The following is a 26,700-nucleotide window of genomic DNA, read 5'->3' on the forward strand; positions in this document are numbered from 1 at the left end:
AATTTGGCTGGGTAAAGTAGATCTATCATCATACTCTTCCGACTTCAGGAATATCAAAAGTGGAATTAACGAGCAAAAAACATGGAACACTTAATCTGATGTCAGCAGGAGTCCCCGGTCTTATTGATAAAGTCGGAGATAATGTTGGAAATTAACAACATAGAAATGACTAGGTATCAACAACACAAACTGTTTTTAGTTAAGTCTCACTATTGTCTATCTACGCCTCAATGAACAACAATAGCCGTTTTTCAAGTAGGTGCTAAATTGATTTGTAATGTTTTTCATACGTCTTTCACAGTGAAATATCTGCTTATAATTGATTCCCCATTTTTTCATGATAAAACACACCAATCATCCTGTCACCAATTAGACTTCTCCCTGTTCTGCGGATCTGCAGGAACAATAGTGGCGGTGTGTACAACTGACTGCGATGCTACTAGAGGTATCCTCGCTGTCGCATCACTATAAACACCTATACTGTGTCATCTTGTCAGTAATTACAACACTAAATGATGAAAGTATTGATAATTGCCTCCCAAATGAAATCCTGCTCGTTGTACTGTCGAAACAATTACACCTTCCTCGGCAATCAGAAGACAAATATTTGCGCCAATCAAATTTACTTTTGAAATTTACGTAGCATTGTGGACAAACTTTGCTTAATCTATTTTGATGAAGAAACGAAAAAAAGCTTGGAAAACATAGGTTCAAAGGAAAGTATTGATTAGCAATCCACCGATAGACTTAGTGTTAACATTTTCTCTCTTGATTTGTCCAAGTTCTATCCGCTTGATTAGGCTGCTATTGTTGATGTATTGTCAACTTGATGTAACAAACCTCAGTCAATAACATGACAAAGACTGTTAAATATCATCAGCTTGATGTAACAGCTTTAAGTAAGTAAACAAGATAATCAAAATTGCTTGGCATTATCCACTATCAGTGAACAAAAAAAGTCAAAGTATTGTTAGCTACACATGATCCATTTCTAGTATGCAAGACAATGCTAATGGCCCTTATTATCAAGTTTTAGTGAGCAACAAGACAATGTTAAAGTATTGTTAGCTTCACATGATCCATTTCTAGTATGCAAGACAATGCTAATGGCCCTTATTATCAACTTTTAGTGAGCAACAAGACAATGTTAATGCATTGTTAGCTTGATATCATCTAATTCTAGTGAGTAATAATACAACCAATGTTGATATATTGTTAGCTTGATATAATCTTTGGTCAGTGAACAATTAAAAGAATGTACTGTCAGCTTTACATAATCCACTTTTAGTGAACAAGTACTGCACAAAACATTCAGATGTACTATTAGCTAATTCACATTATCCACTTTTAGAAACACATTTTGCTTGTACTCATATTAAACAAGCAAAACGCCTACTAAAGGGAGACAATTAAGACCAGCAGGTTCTGTTCCAATTACTGCCATTGTATCTTGTCCTTGACATTTACATGTAGCATCCTTTACTCCATCTAAAAGCATTGACGACAGTGTAGGAGCTATTTCCAGTCTTGTTCCAGCCTGAGAATGTTTACTTGACGGGGAGCCTGTGATATGTACTGTAAGCCATGCCTGGTGAACACACTGAAAGAACTGTTAAACATGGCCAGAAAGCTACTCCGTAAAACCAGCATTTAGAAGTAAACAAATGCAACATAAGACATGTCTGTAAACCCTTCCCAAACATTCTATAATTTCTAACCGATACTTACCAATGCCAAATGGATTGTAATTGGACAGATACTTTCAACAACTCAAGGGTTTCCATTGAAATTTCTATCCAGATGATGCAAAAAAGTTGAAAGATCCTCAGGCGATGAAAAACACAATTAGATTTGGCGTGGAAATTTCCTCGACTGCTAGGTGTTAATGCATTAATAGAATATTACAGCAGATGAGGAAGCTGAGGATCTAAACCATCCATAATAACGCTCTAACATCATCCAGTACACAAAAGTTCGACAATTTTGAAAACTGCATACACACTTTCTGTATCAGATCGGTGGAGAGATATTCTCTAAAGATTCAGATCTTAAGAAAATGAAAAACTACATGACAAACGATGCAGCCTTGATCCTGACGGGATTCATACCGAGAATTCCCGGGCAGAAATGACAGTTCAGGAAATTCATCAAGTTGAGGCCTGATGAGAAATCAATCGCTCTAACAAAATATCCATTACGCTAAAACAACTAATCCACATGGCATTGGCCAGGATGCATGGCAGCAGTCAGCGATACAGTTGCTGGAACATTAAGGGAATTATCTTTGCCAAGTCAACAAAATTATGTACGTTAAATGTCCTTATGTACATAAAAAGGAGAACCCAAAAATAGAAAGTGTCGAACACAAGAAATAAAAATCAATTTTTGGTTAGTGCTGTCTTTACCTAAATGTAGATATCGTAGAGTAGATATATTGTAAACATACGCAGGTGTGAGTCTCGTACCGACAATACCCGTTATCCTGACTTGTCTCACGTTATGTATCTGGAGGCCTCGTTCTTTGGCTGCCATTGAATTGGTGCCTGCCAAGCTTCCCCTTAACATGGACAATGTGAGGGTGATCATGGCAGACACAGCAGCGTCACTCCCTCAGACGATGGCCATCCTCGCCCTAGTTCATTTCAAGTACCCCAATCGTCGTGTCTAATGGCAGTTTGATATTCATAGACCAATACCATTTCTCTGTCAAAAATCTGTTCTCACCATTCAGATACAATTTTGGTTTTAAACGAAACATTTTCTCATTTTGTTTTCCTATCCTCATAATTTCAGGTGTAATTATCATTCCACCTTGGACACTGATATCATTTTATGAAATGTCATTATTTTTACAGTACTTAATCTGGAGGAATTCAAAGTGCTGCTGCTCAGTATAGTAAACAGCTACTTCCATTCATCATACACGGGACCTACATATATACAATTACTCCAAACTATTTTCAGTGTAACATTTCTCACTCATTTAGATAAAAATTAACCTTCAAATTATAAATTATCACGTCTGCAGTGTACCGATGGTTTCAGTTTGTTTTTGTGAAGTAGGTCAGGAGTTGTATCCAAAACCGTATAAAAGACAAAATAAGGATAAAGGGGACGATTTCCTTATGCCACAGGATACAATTTAAGACGTCCGGACAGACAGAGCTAAGAAAATAGTGTCAGATGGCCCTACTCAGTACACAATTACACGCAAAGACACATGACTTAATTTGATTGGTCAATCATTGATTGTTTGGTCAAGAACAATTTTGAGGTCAAGCACAACTACAAAAGCTAACAAATGAAATCAATGTTCATTGATTGTAAACACAAATAAGGAAAAGGCCCCTACATTACTGACTCGGTTAATGTATTATGTCCATATAATAGAAATCATTGCTTCGTTAGTAATCAATTCTGATGTTTCCATGAGAGATTATTCAATTATTAAATGCCACTCAAGCATCTGAAGTATTAGATCACAGTGAGTAGAAATTCCTAAGTCACCATTACTTTGTTGACTCTGTACCATGGGTAGCTCTGTGTGAATGACTGACACCTGAAAGCTAGGTCAGTTTTACGGTATCCACACAAACGTAAATAATATCTCAAAATATTGCTAAAGTATCAGTACCTCAGATGAATACCATATCATATATCGGTCTCAATAAAGACAAGAGTCAATTAAAAAAATTCTGCTGTCATGTTATTGCGACTAAGACTGATCTCATCTGATATCTGTTACCACCTGACCAGAATCTAACCAGACAGTCGGGTTTCATCGTCACCTATAATTAGTGATCAGACCAAACCTAACCATCTGTCACCTGTTCGACAGGCTCTGGACCACTGACCTGCTGGACATCAACTCGTAAACCATCGTAAATGACGCACAGACAGTCGCAGTAAGGGTAGCACACTATAGCCTGACAAAAGCCTCTACAAAAACCCTCGTCAAAAGCTATTTCTGTCAACTTCTACCTGTGGACAACATAACTCTGGTAACCGTATACAAAATGCACAGCGACAAAGGCACATTAAATATTAAGATGTAATTGTTCTCGGAGAGACGGGACTTTAAAGACAGTCATAATGTACAGACCAGTGGCTTGGTTTTAGTTTTTAGATTTAATTTATGGCTACAGGTATAGTGTTGTGTTTTTGAAGTAAAAAGATGAGAACAAAACAGATGAAGAGATTAGATTTTAGAGATGTAGGATCAGGGTGTAATTGTTTTGATGTCCCTGTGTTTACATCACATGTTTACTCAGGTACATAGCCTGTTTGAATCTTTGATGATAATTCAAGCTGCTATAGCTGTCATCAAATAATTATCCATTCTTTTTTAAACCACTAAAGCAGTAATTTATTCTCTTTGTCCATACAGTAATAAACAATAAGGCATTACACCTTAAAAATACATGTGTCTATAAAACATTCAGTCCTCTACCTTGATAACAAGAGGCCCAGAGGGCCTGTATCGCTCACCTGAATATAATTAAAGTAATTGGTATGAAGTAAAGATATAGCACTCCATGGTAGGTGCTGTTAGTACATATGAAATTTCAGAAAGATCCATCCAGTACTTGAGATATAGAGAACAAACTTCAAACAGAGCCCTACCCCGATGCCCCTACGGGGGTCATACCCACCAATTATACAAAATTGAGTCACCGTCACCCAAGGATGCTCCACACTAAATAAGGATAAAATCCCTTAATCCCGATGGTCGGAGAAGGATTTTAAAGGTTTTACCTCTATTTTTCCTATTGGGCCCCGCCCTTCTGCCCCCCCCCCATCCCTCGGAGACCACACCTACTGCTAATACAAAATTGAGTCCCTTTGGCCCAAGGATGCTCCAGACTAAATTAGGATAAAATCCCTTAATCCCTTTGGTAGAAGAAGGATTTTAAAGGTTTTACCTCTATTTTCCCTATTGGGCCCCGCCTCTCTGCCTACAGCGGGGTCAGACACACTGTTTATACAAAATTGGTTCCCCTTCACCCAAGAATGCTTCAGACCAAATATGGACAAAATCCTGCCATTCCTACCGAAGAAGAAGGATTTTGAAGATTTACGTCTATTTCCCCTATTGGGCCCCACCCCTCAGGTCCCAGGGAGGCCACACCCACCGTTTATACAAATTGGTTCCCCACTACCAAATGATGCTCCACACCAAATATGGACCAAATCCTTTCATTCCTACAGAAGAGGAAGGATTTTAAAGAATAATTTGCTATGTTTCCCCTATTGGGCCCCAAGGCTCAGGCACCTGGGGGGCCAGATCCACGGCGTATACAAAATTGGTTCCCCTTCACCCAAGAATGCTTCAGACCAAATATGGAACAAATCCTTTCATTCCTACAGAAGAAGAAGGATTTTAAAGAATTTGCAATATTTCCCCTATTGGGCCCTGCCCCTAGCCCCCAGGGGGCCAGACCCACCATTTATACAAACTTTGTTTCCCTTCCCCCAAGGATGCTTCTGACCAAATATGGACCAAATCCTTTAATTCCTACAGAAGAAGAAGGATTTTAAAGAATAATTTGCTATACTTCCCCGATTGGGCCCCGCCCCTAAACCCCCAGGGGGGCCAGACCCATGGTTTATACAAACTTTGTTCCTCTTCCCCCAAGGATGCTTCTGACCAAATATGGACCAAATCCTGTCATTCCTACAGAAGAAGAAGGATTTTAAAGAATTTGCTATATTTCCCCTATTGGGCCCCGGCCCTCAGCCCCCAGGGGGGCCAGACCCACCATTTATACAAACTTTGTTCCCCTTCCCCCAAGGATGCTTCTGACCAAATATGGACCAAATCCTTTCATTCCTACAGAAGAAGAAGGATTTTAAAGAATAATTTGCTATATTTCCCCCATTTGGCCCCGCCCCTCAGGCCCCTGGGGAGCCAGACCCACCATTTATACAAAATTGGTTCTTCTTCACCCAAGGATGCTCCACACCAAATTTTGTTAAAATCCGCTCAGAGGTTCATGACAAGTAGTGTAGAGTTGACGGACGACGGACGCTGCGGTATGGCATAAGCTCACCTTGGTCCTTCGATTCGGACCAGGTGAGCTAAAAATAAAAGCATAATTCTGGGGTTGTTATCAAGAGTCACATCACCAAGTCTTTTAAAATCGTTTTCACCAAATAATCATATTGTGAAAAACATTGACTGTTGATGAAGGCACATAACAGTCAGAAAGTTTTTGGAATATACAGTACTTTCCACTTAATATCATGTCTCTTAATGTCAATTTTTTGTTTAATATCATGTTTTCTTGAAACACCATATTTCCTGCTATTTATTCTATGGCATGTGACATGTGTAAATATCAGTTGTTTTGACGTTATCTCCACTTAATATCTCTTCAATTTGGCCGCTAGTTGTCACAAAATGTTAATATCATGCTTTCCTCTGACATATCGTAGTGATATTAAGGTAATAGGATTGTGTCGCCATTTCTCAGTAGAATTTCTTCCAATTTTGTAGTTATATTGCTTTGAAGGAAAGAAAATGTTCTGCCACAAAAAATATATAGGTTGTCATAACAAAGTGTACTTATGTGAAAACAAATATGGTGGAAAATATACCATACTAAACCCTCACACGTCCTACAGGCTTATTTAGAGTACACAACACATACAGCTGACTGAACACCGAAACAAGAAAAACCCATGGTGTAATTTGGTAATTTTCCTCCTTGAACTAGAAGGCAAATTTTTAACACCATACACAAAAAATATCATTTATATATTAAGTAAGTATTGTAAAAACGTATTGGTGGGCAGGTCAAATACTGAATGAATTCATTTTTATTTAAAAAGTCTGAGGGCTGCAAACATTTGGTGTAAACGCATTTCAGGATAATACAGTATTTACCTTGTCTTTGTATAGGATGTTCAGTCTTTACACAAGCAGTTCTTGTCCATGGAATCTGAAAAATGAATAAATTGTGACATTTTTACATAATTACCCCAGTATCTGTATATGTTTACAAGTTCAAATATGGTGCAGCACTGCAAATGATAATCACTTTGCTTTTTTTTAGTTGAGGTCTGGTGGTGAAACACTGTCCGACATTAAACCTGACATCCTATATGGTTCTTTATTGCTAATACTACTAGTTAGACCTATATGGTGCTACTGTTCCCCAATATTGAGCTCTACTGATCTATATTGTAGAGCTCTGCTGATTCCCATGTTAACCCCTTTACAGACCAATAAGACAATACATTGCCCCATAATACAGTCCTTTTATAATTATACTGATATGGTGCTACATTACCCCACAATACAGACCCTTTATACACTTTGGAGCTCTGCTGATCCTTAATTATATCACCATATACAGACCAACATGGTGCTTCAATTCCCCATAATACAGTCCTTTACTGATATAGTGTGATGTTGATCCCCGTAATACACAGACCAATATGGTGCTTCAATTCCCCATATTACAGTCCTTTACTGATATAGTGCGATGTTGATCCCCGTAATACACAGACCAATATGGCGTTCGTACGATTTCTCATAATTTCCACGACTATCATGTTGATTGCATACTGTCTCTGTTTCTCTCTTTTTTCTCTCTCGAGTCATTGATCAATTTCACCACAACAAACACCGAATGCTGGAAGAAAAACCCTACTTGGAGTGTTTTTTTACTTCACAACTAAATTGGGTTAGGTGGAGTGATTACGAATGCTTAGGAAAAAGGAGACAGATAAGGAAAAACGCCACATTTGAATACCCTTTCATCAATTCTGTATCCCTATTATCCAATACTGTAGAAAGAGCATACAGTATTTAGAAATAAGAATTCACTTGATTCTAATCTTTCGGCAATTTACTCCAGCTCTGAGAACTCAGCCTCAGGCCTTCACAATCACATTGTAATCCAAGTAATTATTCAAAATCAGTGATAACGGTAGCTAATGAGCGAACAGAAAACTTTGGTTACTACATCATAAATAATCTAAGCTATCGGATATTAATTAATGTTTCCGGTGATTTATAATCTACTGATGTTATTTTTTTAGATAAACAGCAGGAAACAAAACCGATGACAGAGTAATGTCAGAGCTACAATTATGATACATGGAATTATTTCAATGCTGTAAAATTGATGTTAGAGCAAAGATTTTTTACAGAAAGAGAAGAAAAAAATATCAATGATTTAAAGGAAGGATGTAATTCCCTCAATTTAATATCCATCTCAGTATTTTCTATTAATATTTATCTATAATAAAAAGGGATCATGACAATTCTTAGTATACTGGTATATAACACCATCATACCTTGGACATATTCATTTGTAGCAGTGGTACATGGTTCCATCATAACTCACCTCCTGGTATATACTGGTACCCATTAGAACCACTAGGTAGACTATAGTAACTTCATTAACTTATTTGATCCTAGTTGTAAGTAGGTATTTTTATGAAATCTCCCTATTCTTTCACACATCAATCAGGCCTGACCTACACAAGTCATTATAAACGCTCCTCAAGATTTCCATTGCTATGGTTACAAAACAAAAATGTACAGAAATTGCAGAAAATATACCCATGAGGTAAGTATGATATCTAAGCATTTATTCTGAGACAAGGTATTGTTATACCGGATCTCCCGCAGACCTCAGCCAGACCAATTGGAGAGAAATCCTCATACTGAGGATCCAAAGGCCTGTGTTGGTGACGGTGAAGTCAGATACACACTTCCGTTACAGTATGTCTCTAAGCTAGCCTCCTCGACTCCAAAATGTACGCCCACAATTCATCTTATCTTTGACAAAAGCAAATCAACAAATAGCTGGACATCACCATTATCCACAGCTAAAAGACTTTTTCCACTTCAATGTTCCTAAAGCTATGATGATACCTGAATTTGCCGAAAAAATAAGAATGGATCATTTGGTTAAGGGCGTGTGTGTGCCAGTTCAGTCAGGGGTAACGACAAAGTAGTCTTATGGGGGATGTAAAATAATGTTGGATGTTGTTTCAGTCAACACAAGCTGTCTGTAAAGTCAGAAACCCCCTACTTCCTGTCTGACCTACGACCCTGTTATTACATTATGAACCTATCACAGGAGTAATACTGACTCCCTCTAACGACATCTCCACCACCAAGAACAAAAATAATTTTCAAATTCCTAACAACATGCATTATTTGTACAACCCTTTTTTATGTTTCGTCCTTTATCAAAAAATGATGCAACATCAAATAAAAACTGGGTTTTTTTAAACGGAAATACAATTATTATAACACATGTAAAACAGACGATTTCCAGCAGTGCTGTGTTGTTCAGCCCTGTTTAACTAACACCATGATCACTTGAATACAAAAATCAACAAGGAACACAGTATCACACACACATTCTGACACCAGCTCCACAATCTGTGACCTTCAAGTGTTGATGGCGTAGTGGTCTACCGTAGTTTCATTAGCTATCAACCCACACAGCAATAAAACAGCATCAAAATGTCAACTCTTACAGCAACAATCCCAGCCAAGAACTTCAATATCGTATCAAATTTTTAGAGAACTAAAACGTCAGAATTTTATAAACATACATGTAGTTTTCAAAGGAACAGATCTTCCATTGGTAAATATGCAAAACAAGGTCGAAACAAACTCCACTCAACAAGGTCAAAATAGACTCCACTCAATAAGGTCAAAATAGACTACACTCATCAAAGTCAAAACAGACTCCAATCATCAAGGTCAAAACAGACTCCACTCAACAAGGTCAAAACAGACTCCACTCAACAAGATCAAAACAGTCTCCACTCAACAAGGTCAAAACAGTCTCCACTCAACAAGGTCAAAATAAAGTCCAGTCAACAAGGTCAAAACAGACTCCACTCAACAAGGTCAAAACAGTCTCCGCTCAACAAGGTCAAAATAAACTCCAGTCAACAAGGCCAAAACAGACTCCACTCAACAAGGTCAAAATAGACTCCACTCTCAACAAGGTCAAAACAGTCTCCACTCAACAAGGTCAAAATAAACTCCAGTCAACAAGGTCAAAACAGACTCCACTCAACAAGGTCAAAACAGACTCCACTCACCAAGGTCAAAATAGACTCCACTCAATAAGGTCGAAACAGACTCCACTCAACAAGGTCAAAATAGACTCCACTCAATAAGGTCAAAATAGACTTCACTCATCAAGGTCAAAACAGACTCCACTCAACAAGGTTAAAATAGACTCCACTCAATAAGGTCGAAACAGACTCCACTCAACAAGGTCAAAATAGACTCCACTCAATAAGGTCAAAATTGACTTCACTCATCAAGGTCAAAACAGACTCCACTCATCAAGGTCAAAACAGACTCCACTCAACAAGGTGAAAACAGTCTCCACTCAATAAGGTCAAAATAGACTCCACTCAACAAGGTGAAAACAGTCTCCACTCAATAAGGTCAAAACAGTCTCCACTCAAAAAGGTCAAAATAAACTCCACCCAACAAGGTAAAAACAACCTCCACTCAACGAGCTCAAAGCAGACTCCACTCAACAGGGTCGAAACAGTCTCCACTCAAAAAGGTCAAAATAAACTCCAGTCAACAAGGTGAAAACAGTCTCCACTCAACAAGGTCAAAATAGTCTCCACTCAACAAGGTGAAAACAGACTCCACTCAAAAAGGTCAAAATAAACTCCAGTCAACAAGGTGAAAACAGTCTCCACTCAATAAGGTCAAAACAGACTCCACTCAACAAGGTCAAAACAGTTTTCACCCAACAAGGTGAAAACAGACTCCACTCAAAAAGGTCAAAATAAACTCCAGTCAACAAGGTCAAAACAGTCTCCACTCAATAAGGTCAAAATAGACTTCACTCATCAAGGTGAAAACAGACTCCACTCATCAAGGTCAAAATAGACTCCACTCAACAAGGTGAAAACAGTCTCCCACTCAATAAGGTCAAAATAGACTCCACTCAACAAGGTGAAAACAGTCTCCACTCAATAAGGTCAAAATAGGCTCCACTCAATAAGGTGAAAACAGTCTCCACTCAAAAAGGTCAAAATAAACTCCAGTCAACAAGGTGAAAACAGTCTCCACTCAATAAGGTCAAAATAGACTCCACTCAATAAGGTGAAAACAGTCTCCACTCAATAAGGTCAAAACAGTCTCCACTCAAAAAGGTCAAAATAACCTCCAGTCAACAAGGTCAAAACAGTCTCCACTCAACAAGGTCAAAACAGTCTCCACTCAATAAGGTCAAAATAGACTCCACTCATCAAGGTCAAAACAGACTCCACTCAACAAGGTCAAAATAGACTCCACTCAATAAGGTCAAAATAGACTCCACTCATCAAGGTCAAAACAGACTCTACTCATCAAGGTCAAAACAGACTCCACTCAATAAGGTCAAAATAGACTCTACTCAACAAGGTGAAAACAGTCTCCACTCAATAAGGTCAAAACAGTCTACACTCAAAAAGGTCAAAATAGACACCACTCAACAAGGTGAAAAAAGTCTCCACTCAATAAGGTCAAAACAGGTTCGCTCAACAAGGTCAAACCAGACTCTACTCATCAAGGTCAAAACAGACGCTACTCATCAAGGTCAAAACAAACTCCACTCAACAAGCTCAAAACAGACTCCTCTCAATAAGGTCAAAATATACTCCACTCAACAAGGGCAAAATAGACTCCACTCAACAAGATCAAAACAGTCTCCACCCAACAAGGTCGAAACAGACTCCACAGTCTCCACTCAACAAGGGCAAAATAGACTCCACCCAACAAGGTAAAAACAGTCTCCTTTCGATAAGGTCAAAACAGACTCTACTCATCAAGGTCAAAACTGACTCTACTCATCAAGGTCAAAACTGACTCTACTCATCAAGGTCAAAACTGACTCTACTCATCAAGGTCAAAACTGACTCTACTCATCAAGGTCAAACCAGACTCTACTCATCAAGGTCAAACCAGACTCTACTCATCAAGGTCAAACCAGACTCTACTCATCAAGGTCAAACCAGACTCTACTCATCAAGGTCAAACCAGACTCTACTCATCAAGGTCAAACCAGACTCTACTCATCAAGGTCAAAACAAATAGACTCCACTCAACAAGGCCAAAATAGACTCCACTGATCAAGGTCAAAACAGGCTCCTCTCAACAAGGTCAAAATAGGCTCTACTCAACAAGGTAAAAACAGTCTCCTTTCGATAAGGTCAAAACAGATTCGCTCAACAAGGTCAAAATATACTCCACTCAACAAGCTCAAAACAGACTCCACACAATAAGGTCAAAATCGACTCTACTCAACAAGGTAAAAACAACCTCCACTCAACAAGGCCACTCAACAAGGTCAAGATAGTCTCCGCTCAATAAGGTCAAAACAAATAGACTCCACTCATTAAGGTCGAAACAGACTCCACCCAACAAGGTAAAAACAGTCTCCACTCAACAAGGCCACTCAACAAGGTCGAAACAGACTCCACCCAACAAGGTCAAAACTGACTCTACTCATCAAGGTCAAACCAGACTCTACTCATCAAGGTCAAAACAGGCTCCACTCAACAAGGTGAAAAAAGTCTCCACTCAATAAGGGCAAAACAGACTCCACTCAGCAAGGTCAAAACAGACGCTACTCATCAAGGTCAAAACAGACTACAGTCAATGAGGACAAAACAGACTTCACCCAACAAGGTCAAAACAGACTCCAGTCAATAAGGTCAAAACAGTCTCCTTTCAATAAGGTCAAAACAGACTCCACTCAACAAGGTCAAAACAGTCTCCACCCAATAAGGTCGAAACAGACTCCACTCAACAAGGTCAAAACAGACTCCAGTCAATAAGGTCAAAATGGAGTCCATTGGCTGCAAGATAAAACACTTGCTAGTAGAATGGCTGTACCAAGAAAACATTCATGTAACCATTAGACACCAATACTCTACAAGAAGAAGATGAGGTTAGAAGGCTCCATGTAATGGTGGCACCCATCCACACACAATCAATAGCCTGCCACTACTACCACCACCACCACCACCATCGGGCCAGGCTTCAGGTAGAGTGGTATAACTGGATTTACTTGTCACCCAGTAGTGATCTGTTTTCATTTAGCCCTCGCAGATATAATTGGGAGTTCTACTACTATGTACATGTGTCTACTGCTTACCAAAGCCACGACCAGCACATCTACCAACATCCTGGCCAAGAAAATTGATCACGCTTATCAAACCCTGTTGTGGCTTTCAATAAAGATTTAAAATGTACTTTCATTGTCAAGTTCATCTGTTCCTACATTTGTAATTGTGTCGATTTAAAACAAAAACATGCACGTGATGGTTTGTGGTTGCAGATCTATAGGGATGCAAGGATTCTGAGGGATGCTCATGTTAATGACACTAGGGACAGACCTACTGTGTAAAAGACGCAGCTAGGGAGATTACAGTGAAAACATTTGTGTGGAAAATATAGCTAGGTGGGTTATGGTTTGTTGAGGGATTATACATTTGTGTATACATAGAAACAATAGCTTGGTAGATTAAACATAACTAAGTAGAAACTACAAAATGTATAGCAAAGAAGTTTACAAAGGTTTGTTTGCTTAATGTTGTGTGAAAAGTAACAGAAAATCCAACTGAAATTTTGCAAGGCTATCCCATTAGATATTCTGGGGCAATAGCCTGCACAGAAACTGCTGAAGTCACCAGCTGTACAAATGTATAAAGACATATACCAGGATATCAATACTGCTGAAGTCCTAGGATATAAAACTAGCTACAGCAGAAATTGCTTAAAACTGAAAGTCTATTATCAACTGGTATATTTAGTAAAACAGGAAAAATCTTGAACACAATAAATCCTTTTACAATTCCACTGAAACGGAACCTGATGCAACCTGTCTCTTTATGAGCGTCCAGGTTCATGAAATGACATAAAATGCAGGCATTAAGTCAGTGTACATGGAGCTATGCAGGCTGCTTTACAAATCATTGATTGTGTAGGTCCCTCAGCAGCCTTCTCCTGTAACTCTCCAACAGATATACCTACAGGTGTGTGTGTGATGACAGAGAAAACAAGCCATTACCTTGATTGATTGTTCTAAGAAATAGACAACACAATCCTGAATAGATTATGTTACAGAAACTATATGTTATAAACAGCACCCTTAATCTAGCGATGCTCAATGCAAAAAACAATTAACATTTCTAGTATGGACTTGCAGTTTCTCAAAACATAGTCCGAAATAACATATGTTGCAGATTAATGAAACAAAAGTTTCCACTTAAAGGGGATTCACTATTTCCTGCAACGGACAGGTAATAATCTCTTATGACAGGGATGATCTCTCAAGACACACTATCCTCTCTGTAACCCTCAACAGGCATTCTTTTCATTCAAAGACATGTGATCTCACTACCAAGACATGAGATCTCCCTCCAAAGACATATACTCTCCATTCTAAGACATGTTATCTCCCTTACAAGACATGATATATCCCTCCTTAGACATGTAATCTCCCTCACAAGACATGATATCTCCCTCCCAAGACATTAAATCTCCACCCCCCCCCCCCCCCCACAAGACATGAGATCTCCCTCAAAAGACATGCAATCTGTCTCCCAAGACATGAGATCTCCTTCCAAAGACATTTAAAGTTCAGTATCTCAATGACTTTTAAACTGTGATTCCTTTAGATATAGTATAATCATATGAATTCCAACTGTTTTGATGTCTCCCAGCATGTCACATGGTCAGTTATTGACAGAAGTATCACCTAGACTGTACTTCTATTCCATTTTCATGCTCAGCAGTAACCTGTCATTAATATTGTCAGACTCATTACTGTAGATTCTCCGACAGCTCCAGCCAAGCTGTCAGCAGACCATTGCATGTCATATAGGCGAAAGGAAATGGGAGTAAAGATATTCTGAAAAAATAAATATGTAAAACTATTAATGGTGGATGGGAGCAATGTCCATCAATGACACTTTGAACTTATCAACAGTCTGGCTTATTGAAACAAAACAACACAGAGGCAAGTGTTCATTCTGTGCTGTGACATTGATATAGTCTGTTTTACAATACCTGTGTTAATACAACAACCCACTACAAACCCCTTGTTATTGCTGTAGTTGTCCCTCTCACACCACCCAACTTATTTCTATCTCTGTAGTAGTCCCTCTCACAATCCAACTTATTACTATCCCTGTAGTAGTCCCTCTCACACCACCCCACCTTATTACTATCTCTGTAGTAGTCCCTCTCACACCCCCCCAACTTATTACTATCTCTGTAGTAGTCCCTCTAACACCCCCCCAACTTATTTCTATCTCTGTAGTTGTCCCTCTAACCCCCCCCCAACTTATTACTATATCTGTAGTAGTCCCTCTCACACCCCCCCAACTTATTACTATCTCTGTAGTAGTCCCTCTAACCCCACCGCAACTTATTACTATCTCTGTAGTAGTCCCTGTCACACCCCCCCAACTTATTACTATCTCTGTAGTAGTCCCTCTCACACCACCCCAACTTATTACTATATCTCTTATTTCTATCTCTGTAGTTGTCCCTCTAACACCACCCCAACTTATTACTATCTCTGTAGTAGTCCCTCTCACACCACCCAACTTATTACTATCCTTGCGTAGTCCCTCTCACACAACCCAACTTATTACTATCTCTGTAGTAGTCCCTCTAACACCACCCCAACTTATTTCTATCTCTGTAGTTGTCCCTCTAACACCACCCCAACTTATTACTATATCTGTAGTAGTCCCTCTAACACCACCCAATTTATTACTATCTCTGTAGTAGTCCCTCTCACACCACCCAAACGTATTACTATCTCTGTAGTAGTCCCTCTCACACCACCCCAACTTATTACTTGTAGTAGTCCCTCTCACACCACCCCAACTTATTACTATGTCTGTAGTAGTCCCTCTCACACCACCCCAATTTATTTCTATCTCTGTAGTAGTCCCTCTAACACCACCCAACTTATTACTATCTCTGTAGTAGTCCCTCTAACACCACCCCAACATATTACTATATCTGTAGTAGTTCCTCTTAACACCACCCCAACTTATTACTATCTCTGTAGTAGTCCCTCTCAAACCACCCCAACTTATTTCTATCTCTGTAGTAGTTCCTCTTACACCACCCAACTTATTACTATCCCTGTAGTAGTCCCTCTCACACCACCCCAACTTATTACTATCCCTGTGTAGTCCCTCTCACACCACCCCAACTTATTACTATCCCTGTAGTAGTCCCTCTAACACCACCCCAATTTATTACTATCTCTGTAGTAGTCCCTCTAACACCACCCCAACTTATTTCTATCTCTGTAGTTGTCCCTCTAACACCACCCCAACTTATTACTATATCTGTAGTAGTCCCTCTAACACCACTCCAACTTATTACTATATCTGTAGTAGTCCCTCTAACACCACCCCCACTTATTACTATATCTGTAGTAGTCCCTCTAACACCACCCCAACTTATTACTATCCCTGTAGTAGCTCCTCTAACACCACCCCAATTTATTTCTATCTCTGTAGTAGTCCCTCTAACACCTCCCCAATTTATTTCTATCTCTGTAGTAGTCCCTCTCACACCACCCAACTTATTATTACTATCTCTGTAGTAGTCCCTCCCACACCACCCAACTTATTACTATCTCTGTTGTAGTCCCTCTAACACCACCCCAACTTATTATTATATCTGTAGTAGTCCCTCTAACACCACCCCACTTATTACTATCTCTGTAGTAGTCCCCCTCACACCCCTCAACTTATTACTATCTCTGTAGTAGTCCCTCTCATACCACCCCAACTTATTACTATCCCTGTAGTAGCTCCTCTAACACCACCCCAATTTATTTCTATCTCTGTAGTAGTCCCTCTCACACCTCCCAACTTATTACTATCTCTGTAGTAGTCCCTCCCACACCACCCAACTTATTACTATCTCTGTAGTAGTCCCTCCCACACCACCCAACTTATTACTATCTCTGTAGTAGTCCCTCTAACACCCCCCCCACTTATTACTATATCTGTAGTAGTCCCTCTAACACCCCCCCCACTTATTACTATATCTGTAGTAGTCCCTCTAACACCGCCCCAACTTATTACTATCCCTGCATAGTCCCTCTCACACCACCCAACTTATTATTACTATCTCTGTAGTAGTCCCTCTCAAACCACCCCAACTTATTTCTATCTCTGTAGTTGTCCCTCTCACACCACCTAACTTATTTCTATCTCTGTAGTTGTCCCTCTCACACCCCCCCAACTTATTACTATCTCTGTAGTAGTCCCTCCCACACCACCCAACTTATTACTATCTCTGCAGTAGTCCCTCTCACACCACCCAACTTATTACTGTCTCTGTAGTAGTCCCTCTCACACCACCCCAACTTATTTCTATCTCTGTAGTAGTCCCTCTAAAACCACCCCAACTTATTACTATCCCTGCATAGTCCCTCTCACACCACCTAACTTATTTCTATCTCTGTAGTTGTCCCTCTCACACTACCACAACTTATTACTATCTCTGTAGTAGTCCCCCTCACACCCCTCAACTTATTACTATCTCTGTAGTAGTCCCTCTCACACCACCCAACTTATTACTATCTCTGTAGTAGTCCCTCTAAAACCACCCCAACTTATTACTATCCCTGCATAGTCCCTCTCACACCACCTAACTTATTTCTATCTCTGTAGTTGTCCCTCTCACACCACCCAACTTATTCCTATCTCTGTAGTAGTCCCTCTAAAACCACCCCAACTTATTACTATCCCTGCGTAGTCCCTCTAACACCACCCCAACTTATTACTATCCCTGCGTAGTCCCTCTCACACCACCCAATTTATTTCTATCTCTGTAGTTGTCCCTCTCACACCACCCCAACTTATTACTATAGCTGTAGTAGTCCCTCTCACCCCTCCCCAATTTATTTCTATCTCTGTAGTAGTCCCTCTAACACCACCCCAACTTATTTCTATCTCTGTAGTAGTCCCTCTCACACTACCAAACTTATTTCTATCTCTGTAGTAGTCCCTCTCACACCACCCAACTTATTACTATCCCTGCGGAGTCCCTCTTACACCCCCCCAACTTATTACTATCTCTGTAGTAGTCCCTCTCACACCTCCCCAACTTATTACTATCCTTGCGTTGTCCCTCTCACACCACCCCAACTTATTTCTATCTCTGTAGTAGTCCCTCTAACACCACCCCCACTTATTACTATCTCTGTAGTAGTCCCTCTCACACCACCCAACTTATTACTATCTCTGTAGTAGTCCCTCTCACACCACCCCAACTTATTACTATCCTTGCGTTGTCCCTCTCACACCACCCCAACTTATTTCTATCTCTGTAGTTGTCCCTCTCACACCACCCAACTTATTACTATATCTGTAGTTGTCCCTCTCACACCACCCAACTTATTTCTATTTCTGAAGTTGTCCCTCTCACACCACCCAACTTATTACTATCTCTGCAGTAGTCCCTCTCACACCACCCCAACTTATTTCTATCTCTGCAGTAGTCCCTCTCACACCACCCAACTTATTTCTATCTCTGTAGTTGTAAACTGTCTGCACATTTCTCATTTGTATATGAAGCCTGGATGGCAATTACTAATGATGTCAATGACCCTGACTGACCCAGAAACGTCATAAAATGACGTCACAAACAAAAGCGTGAACCCGAAATCTCAATATAATTCCCCCGCCAGTCTGCGGGTGTAAGCGATCCAGACCTGTGGATCAGATAGAATTTTCCAGCACCGCAGGAAATGCGGATATCTCGGTCTAGTATGCAAGAAAGTTTATCATATCAGTTGATGGTGACCTCAGAAATAAACTGGACATTGTCACATATCATTATATCTTCTCTGACTGACCAGTAAAACATGTGACCAAATGAGCTCAACAATCGAACATTGCTATAACTGGAACGTTATATATCAGATCTATCAGTCTTAGGGTGACTGGTGACGAAATGACCTTGGTAGAAAACTGGACATCATCACAAAATCATTCATATCACCCTATTCATTCTCAGACTGACCGATCAGGGTCAAGCCACTTCAAGCCAGACACACCACCATAAGCTATCAAATTTATATTGATGAGAAATAGATAATCATAATGTTCACACATCCTGAAGGGCAATTAGGCCTGCTAATAGTCATTTAACAGCTTCGAAAAGGCTAAAACATATCACAAACTGTGATGAGCTTCAGAATTCCCCTAGAACTATAAAATAATGTTCATTGTGCAGGAACATTTGGCGAAATTTCTGGCAGAAACATAATAAAATCTTCCATAGCACCAAGTGTTGTGCTGGGTATGGCATTATGATGATCAAATTTCCATTTACAATAGCATCTGCCACCTTACCAAGTGTAAAGCCCTGGAATGCTGGTTTTACCACTATCCACCGAGAAATGTGTCAAATTACGCTAGCTCATCTTTCAAATGTTTTGCCAATAAACTACTTCTGCCAAAAATTATGCAACTACCATTATTGATTTCAAGTTAAACTCCATTTGAAGCGAATTGTATTGTGTCATTTGTGAGTGTCAATACAAGTCATCTATTGCAAAATCTAGTCATCCTTTCAGACAACCAGAGGAATATTATTGCTGCATTTCCCTGCAAGTTTTATCCAAATCAACACCTTTTCTCCCGATCGGATGGTTCTGGTGACCTTGCAGAGAATAAAACCGTAGCATAATTGATTCCGGCGAGGATCGGGTCACTAGATGCCACAGACAGCAGTCGATGCATACAGTGGCGATGATCCACCTCCTGGTTCTTCATGTGTTATATAACAGCATTTAACAAACAAAAACTACAATTATTGTTAAATGAGGACACAATTAGGTACGTTTACGCCACGTCCCGAAGGAATCATTGTCTGATATCAAGTTTCTGTCATTATTGGGTCTAAAGTCTATGTAAATATTTTTTTGTTTCAGCTTAAAACTATTCTTATTTAGTACTTTCAAGGAAATTTCAATACAAAAATAATTTTTCATCAGAAACAGAAACATTGTTGACACATAAATATGTTTTTTTCCTGAATTTTGCTTTCTTATTACATTACACTGATTAACATTAGATGAAATACCACAAGGAGATACATCAACTAAGTTCCATTCCTTTTTTCTTGCTGGACTCTGCTTGAAACTGTATAGAAAAATCCTGCAGGTTGCCGACATAAATCTTACATTAAATAATTACTTGTGAGGTTCAGATTTCCTTGCCATCTCTTGATCTGTTGTCAAGCAACCGCAACAAAAAACACCTGGATTGATCATCCATAGCAACCAGTCGATAATATTATTGGCCTATACAATATACACTTTTTACACATATCTTCAAATCAGATCCACATTCAACAATCCCTAGCGAACTTTCCATAATATCCCACAATGCCCTCTGCATAATTAACCAATCAAAGCAGGATTACACCTTCAATCTTGTGTGATGAGATTTAACCCTTGACAATCCTCAACGTTTTAATCACAGTTTTCTGAGTGACTCCTATACCCACATCCTAAATAATAAATTTCTCCCTACTTTCATTGTCTCCGCTTCACAGCCACTATCTATATCTCACACATCCAAAGCAGTGCAAACATTGCATTCCAAACATCATAAATTCTACTGCTTTCATCATCGGCTTTTGAATCTTTTATGAAAATCGTGGCAATACAATTAAAACATGCGAGAAAACAATTGATCAGGTGATTGGGTTGGGTTTGAAATGTTCCTTACTTACACAAAAGCTCGTAAACATTGTACCTAACAGACATCAAGAAACACATTGGAATACAAGCAGACGCTCATTCCAAAAATAACTTTACAAGAACTTTTATCTTCGGTGATAAGAATGATACATTTCTTTGATCGTAGAAACACCATACCCATAAAAACCTTATCTTTATCTTACCTGTATAACCAACATACCAATAAAACGACCTTACCTGTATCTTACCTGTATAACCAACATACCAATAAAACAGTCTTACCTGTATCTTACCTGTATCAGCAATATACCCATAAAACAACCTTATCTGTATCTTACCTGTACAACCACCATTATTCCATAAAAACCTTATCTGTATCTTACCTGTATAACCAACATACCCATAAAACCTTACCTGTATTTTACCTGTATAACCAATATACCCATAAAACAAGCTTACCTGTATTTTACCTGTATAACCAATATACCCATAAAACAACCTTAACTGTATCTCATCTATAAAACCACCATACCCATAAAACAACCTCACATTAAGGTAAAGGGTATCACTGCATCATTTATGATTAGAAAGAAGAGTTCCTCTTGAGTTTTTTGGCTTAGAGTAACTTCCCCTGTCAAGTTATAATGTATCTGTCAATATTCAATGTGTTTTCTAGGCTTTGCTACCCATAGATTGGACCCTCATTTTGATACAGTGGATTTCCTTGATGGTATTTAACTGTTGTTAAAATGTAGGCTTTGCAAAGTTAAGCTCCTGGTTTCAAACATTCAAATTCTAAACAAACATAGTTATACAAAATGCATGGCCACATGTACTTCCTTAGAATAAGACTTCAACAGATGTTAAAAGACAGTGGCAGTGGTAATGGTAAAGTTCAATTGTTGGTACCCCTAACCTTAACAGCCCTACACATGTATAATATATTTACAGGTACACCTTAACAGCCCTACACATGTATAATATTACATGTACACCTTAACAGCCCTACACATGTATAATATTACGTGTACACCTTAACAGCCCTACACATGTATAATATTATGTGTACACCTTAACAGCCCTACACATGTATAATATTACGTGTACACCTTAACAGCCCTACACATGTATAATATTACGTGTACACCTTAACAGCCCTACACATGTATAATATTACGTGTACACCTTAACAGCCCTACACATGTATAATATTACATGTACAACCAAAAATCCATAGTTTTGTTGAGGGTCATTAGTAACAGACAATAAGTCAAATATATTTTCGTTGATGACCCTTTTAGGGCCAAAGGGTCATCTTGTGAGGACCCTCATATTTGCTTCATAGAACTATCCTAAAGTTATGATTACATCCTGGCTGTTTTTCTGCACATTAACCTTAACTCATTCACCCCTGAAGACACATTTGAACTCTTCCAATTCAAAGGTTTGAATAGTACATTATAAAATTTCAGGGGTGAATTAGTTCAAGGACTTGATAACAAATTTATCAGCCTAATGAGTCTTCTCAAACTGTCTAACTGGCACTTTTGGATCTATGTCTGCTGATGTCTGCTGAAACCATACCTTTTTTGTTGAATTTTAGTCACTGTAGTTGAAATGCTTGAAAAGAAGCAAATAAGGCCCATTCCCTATTCTTTTCAAATTGTGTAGGGGAAGCACCTCACGGCTTTAGAATATCATAAACAATTGAAATACAAATAAGCAAACTCAATATCATAGATTTCGAAATTTCAGACGGCTTTATGTTAGCACAACAATATGGCCCTTTCTACATTACTGACCCTCCAAAGAGAAAGTGACGGTCACCACGTTACCCCTCTAAACCCATGATTCCTGGACATTCTTGTCGACGGTGCAAAAAATGACCATGTCAGATATGTCCTAAAGTCAGGTGTTGTTAAGGGTATGTTTCACTGAAATATGGTTCAGATTAGTTTAAACAGAGGTCAAAGGTCACTCCCTTCACCAGGATACATGGGAGTCATAGGGGGCTGTGGGAAGGAAGGGGCAGATATGACATATTTCAATTCGAAACAGAATGCAATCATGGCTTGTAGATTTTGATCACAGCAAAAAAACAACAGCGTTTAATGTTTCCTCTTATGAGAATGATACTGCAATGGCTTGAGGTAATCTTTGAATAATACCGTAAATTTGCGGCACTCGGGTAAGAAGAAAAAAATTGAAAATAAAATGAACGGTATCAAACAGGAAAAGTAGCATCAAAGGTAGCTTGGTGTTTATAACGCCGATTAATTAACGATTGATTGATTGGAGTCAACAAGCCCATGAAGGTCTCCCTCCGTACCGCTTGGTGGACGAAATCCTTTAGAAACCAAACGAAGAAACTGTAGCTAATTCTGATGCCAGAGAATCGCCGATCAACTTATGTTTTGACATATCAGCGTTTTTTCATAATTACGTAAATGTAGTGTTTCAATGATAGGCACCGTTCCATGTTAGTTCTGGTTTTTTTTTTACCAAATCGCTAAGCCTAGTGTGCATGTTTTTTCCCGGCTCATTTTCATGTTGACGTGATCGATAACCTCGTGAATTATTTCAATATTTTGAAGCATCATAAAAATAGTGTATTCTGTTTTTATTTTTTTCCTTCGAGTAGATTTGAACGGGATGTGTTGAATGTCCACGCTTCTAGTATAAACATATTTTTTATAATCCCTTTACGGTCAAATCAGTCTGTAGTTCTAACAGTGCAGTAGGGCTTCGATCACGCCACGTGTTGAGGAGTGAAACAACACGGTTCCTCGATCGTGACTGCAATTAAATTGCTTAGAGCTGTTGTTAATCAGTAATCACTGAAAGAGTGTTAGCTAATTACTGCATTGTAATTTGTATTAACTGTGGTGTTGAGAAGTGTCAATATTTTTCGCTGAAGCATGGCGATCCTACCCTATTGTCCGTGATCAGACGGTATGCCCTCCGCTGCTCCGGTCAACTTACCTGTAAAAATGTTACGTGCCCAGCTAGTGTTTGTCACCAAATCAGCAGTCATGACAACAGATTAGCAATTTTAATCATTTAAGAGAAGGTAAAAAGTGTCTCGCCAAAGAATTTCATTCTTTGTTGTTATTTTAATCTTCAATCTTATCATATATGACCAACGACTCAAAATAAAACTATTTGAAGGGAGTTAATCCAATATGGCGGACCAGAAACTCGAGAACGATAACCCAAGAATGACTTGTTCCTGCGTATAGTGTGCATCCCCTTTTAGACATGACAATATTTACCCAAAAAAGTGTGCACTATACGCGCAAATTTACGGTATCTAGATATAAAAAATTACAATATCTATGTCTGTGAACCTATCCACAGACAACTCATATTATACGCTGCAGTGTCTAAACCCAGTGACATCTCATCATTACCGGGAAAACCTTGGATGCAGACTTTCCGGCTGGTAATGAACCGAAATCTTATTGCGTAAATAGGTATAGCTCATGTAGATATCAAAACGATATTACAGTTCAGTGCCCTGGCACAAATGTTGGCACAAACTCTCTGTATGATCTTTATGCTGTGTCTAGCAGATACAGGTAACACGACTCCCTTATTGTTAATTTACCAAAAATATAGGCCTTACTTAATTTCATAACAACTTCCCTCTTGACACACAAAACTGAAGTAAAATTCAACCTACAGTGGCTTCATCAGATTTTTCACAATAGATTAGTAATATTTAAAACACATAATGAGAACTGCACAATATCCTATACTTTGATTTTTAATATTTCTGTAACACATAGCTTTTGAAATATCCCTATTTGGACATTCCAGGGTAAACTGCAAACAAGTTTCTATAGATAACGTCATTTTTTTGGGGTACCTTCACAAAAAGTTGCAATGTTTATATTCACAGGGATGTACCTGTTAAATGATGACTTACATCCTTTTTGTAATGAGTACTTTATTTTAATTTTCTAAAACCGGATCGTTGGAAGGAAATGTTTGTATCATCCTTTGATCAATAATGCAGCTTGATATTGCCTAGTTGCCAGTTCTGATCTCTGTTAAAACAACGATAGTGGGAAATAAATGTTGACAGGTGAAAAAAAACTATTTTACAAGAGAACCTGAACTTTGTGTTACCAGGTTGCAGTTTCAGGCTACAATAGCCCAGCATTGCTCTTTGAACACAGTTTGTTATGGAAACGCATGCAGTCAAAACCCTCATGTGGATCAATGGCTTGCTTATCAGCTGAAAACAGTTCCCAAGCATGCAATAGAGGTATTACGACGTTCTTACTTCTCCAGTTTACATAGTACAGAAATAAGTGTTCAAATGTATTGTCAACTGCCTAGGGGATTCTCCAATCTGATTAGGGTCTTGTGGGGTTAGGTATACGCATGCTCGTATATCTTACTTAAACAAAATATTATTCCTCCCTTTTCTGTTTTCCCTTAGACGATCAATACTGCAAATTACCGTAAATGACATAAAATGGAATACAAGTAAATGATAGTCAAATCAAAGAAACACAAAAAAGACATTTTTTGGAATCATTTGTGAGTAGTATATATATACTTAAAATACCCATTAATCAATCAACCGAATACCTCATTTTTAAACCTGGTTAGCTCTGACATCCATATAACTCATCCTATTCTACCTGTTACCCCTGGATAACTTGATCTATTTAACCTGGTTAGCTCTGACATCAATATAACTCATTCTATTCTACCTGTTACCCCTGGATAATTAACTTGATATATTTAACCTGGTTAGCTTCGACATCCATATAACCTGATAGATTTAATCTTGCTAGCACAGAAACCTATATAACTTAATTTATTCAACCTGGTTAGCTCAATACACCTTGCTAACTCAGTCCTTTAAACCTGTTTGCTCAGACACCAATATAACACCCAGATATCTTAATCTATATTTAACCTGGTTAGCTCAGACACCCAGATAACTCAGTCTATTTATCCTTGTTAAATGAGCCCCCCTCCCCCCTAGATAACTCAATGTATTTAACCTGTTTTTTTAGCTGAATATTTAACCTTGTATTTTAGCTCAATACACCTAGATAACTCAGTCTATTTATCCTTGTTAAATGAGCCCCCTTAAGCTCCCCCCAGATAACTCAATGTATTTAACCTGGTTAGCTCAATACACCTAGATGACTCAGCGCTTTCAACTCAGTTGGCTCGGACACCCACAAAAATCATACTTAACTTGGTCAGCTCATACACCAAGATAAGATATCTCACCTATCTAACATGTTTGTTCAAACACATCGGTAGCTATTGTACATACCACATGACTATGTATGGTTTCTGCTTTTTTTGGCCCCCAAACCAATTAAACTACACAAACCTTTCACTGAATTTTCAAAACCGTGTTCCTTAAAAATTGAATTCTTTCCTGGTAAAAAGTGAAAATATTTTTATCTTATAGTAGTGTTTTCTATGCATTCAGAAACACATAATGGGGTGTATGAAATTGATTTTTGAAAACAATTCTCTTTCCTCTGGTACATTCAACAGGAATTAGTAATAAACTGTTAGATATTCCTTTCTGTAATAATGAGGATGAAACGCTGACTTTCTGTAACTATCACAGTGGATTTTCATTTCTCAATGTGGCTTAATTACTATATCCTTACAAAATAAAAAACAATGTATTGTTTCTAAATTCATAATATTTGTTTTCTGTGTGTAATTAAATTTCAAATTCAATTATGAATAAATTCTTAGAGACCCAAGCAAAAGTCTATAACAGGATATAATTGTTTTATTCATTTCTGTCTAGCTCCAGATTGTCTTGGCAATGGTGACTGCTGTTTTCAAACGAAAGGAAAATTTAGCAATTCAGAATACAGAGCACCTAAACTCAGTTACACCCGCTATGAACTCATGAATTTCCTCCAAAGGAAAGCATTATTAGATTTTTGTTTTCTGTATTGACGAGAACGGA

General features: G+C 38.6%; 1 protein-coding gene across 1 annotated transcript in view; it reads right to left on the reverse strand.

The window, feature by feature from the left end:
* Positions 1-26,700, reverse strand: part of LOC110467075 (neuroglian-like) — a gene marked incomplete at its 3' end in the record, with an annotated part of 317,409 nt that overhangs the window by 148,166 nt on the left and 142,543 nt on the right. Inside the window, exon 3 of the mRNA XM_021523975.1 lies at positions 6,887-6,941. The remainder of the gene's footprint in view (positions 1-6,886; positions 6,942-26,700) is intronic.

The sequence above is a fragment of the Mizuhopecten yessoensis genome, unplaced genomic scaffold (assembly GCF_002113885.1).
Source record: "Mizuhopecten yessoensis strain PY_sf001 unplaced genomic scaffold, ASM211388v2 scaffold11157, whole genome shotgun sequence".
Taxonomy (NCBI): Eukaryota; Metazoa; Mollusca; class Bivalvia; order Pectinida; family Pectinidae; genus Mizuhopecten; species Mizuhopecten yessoensis.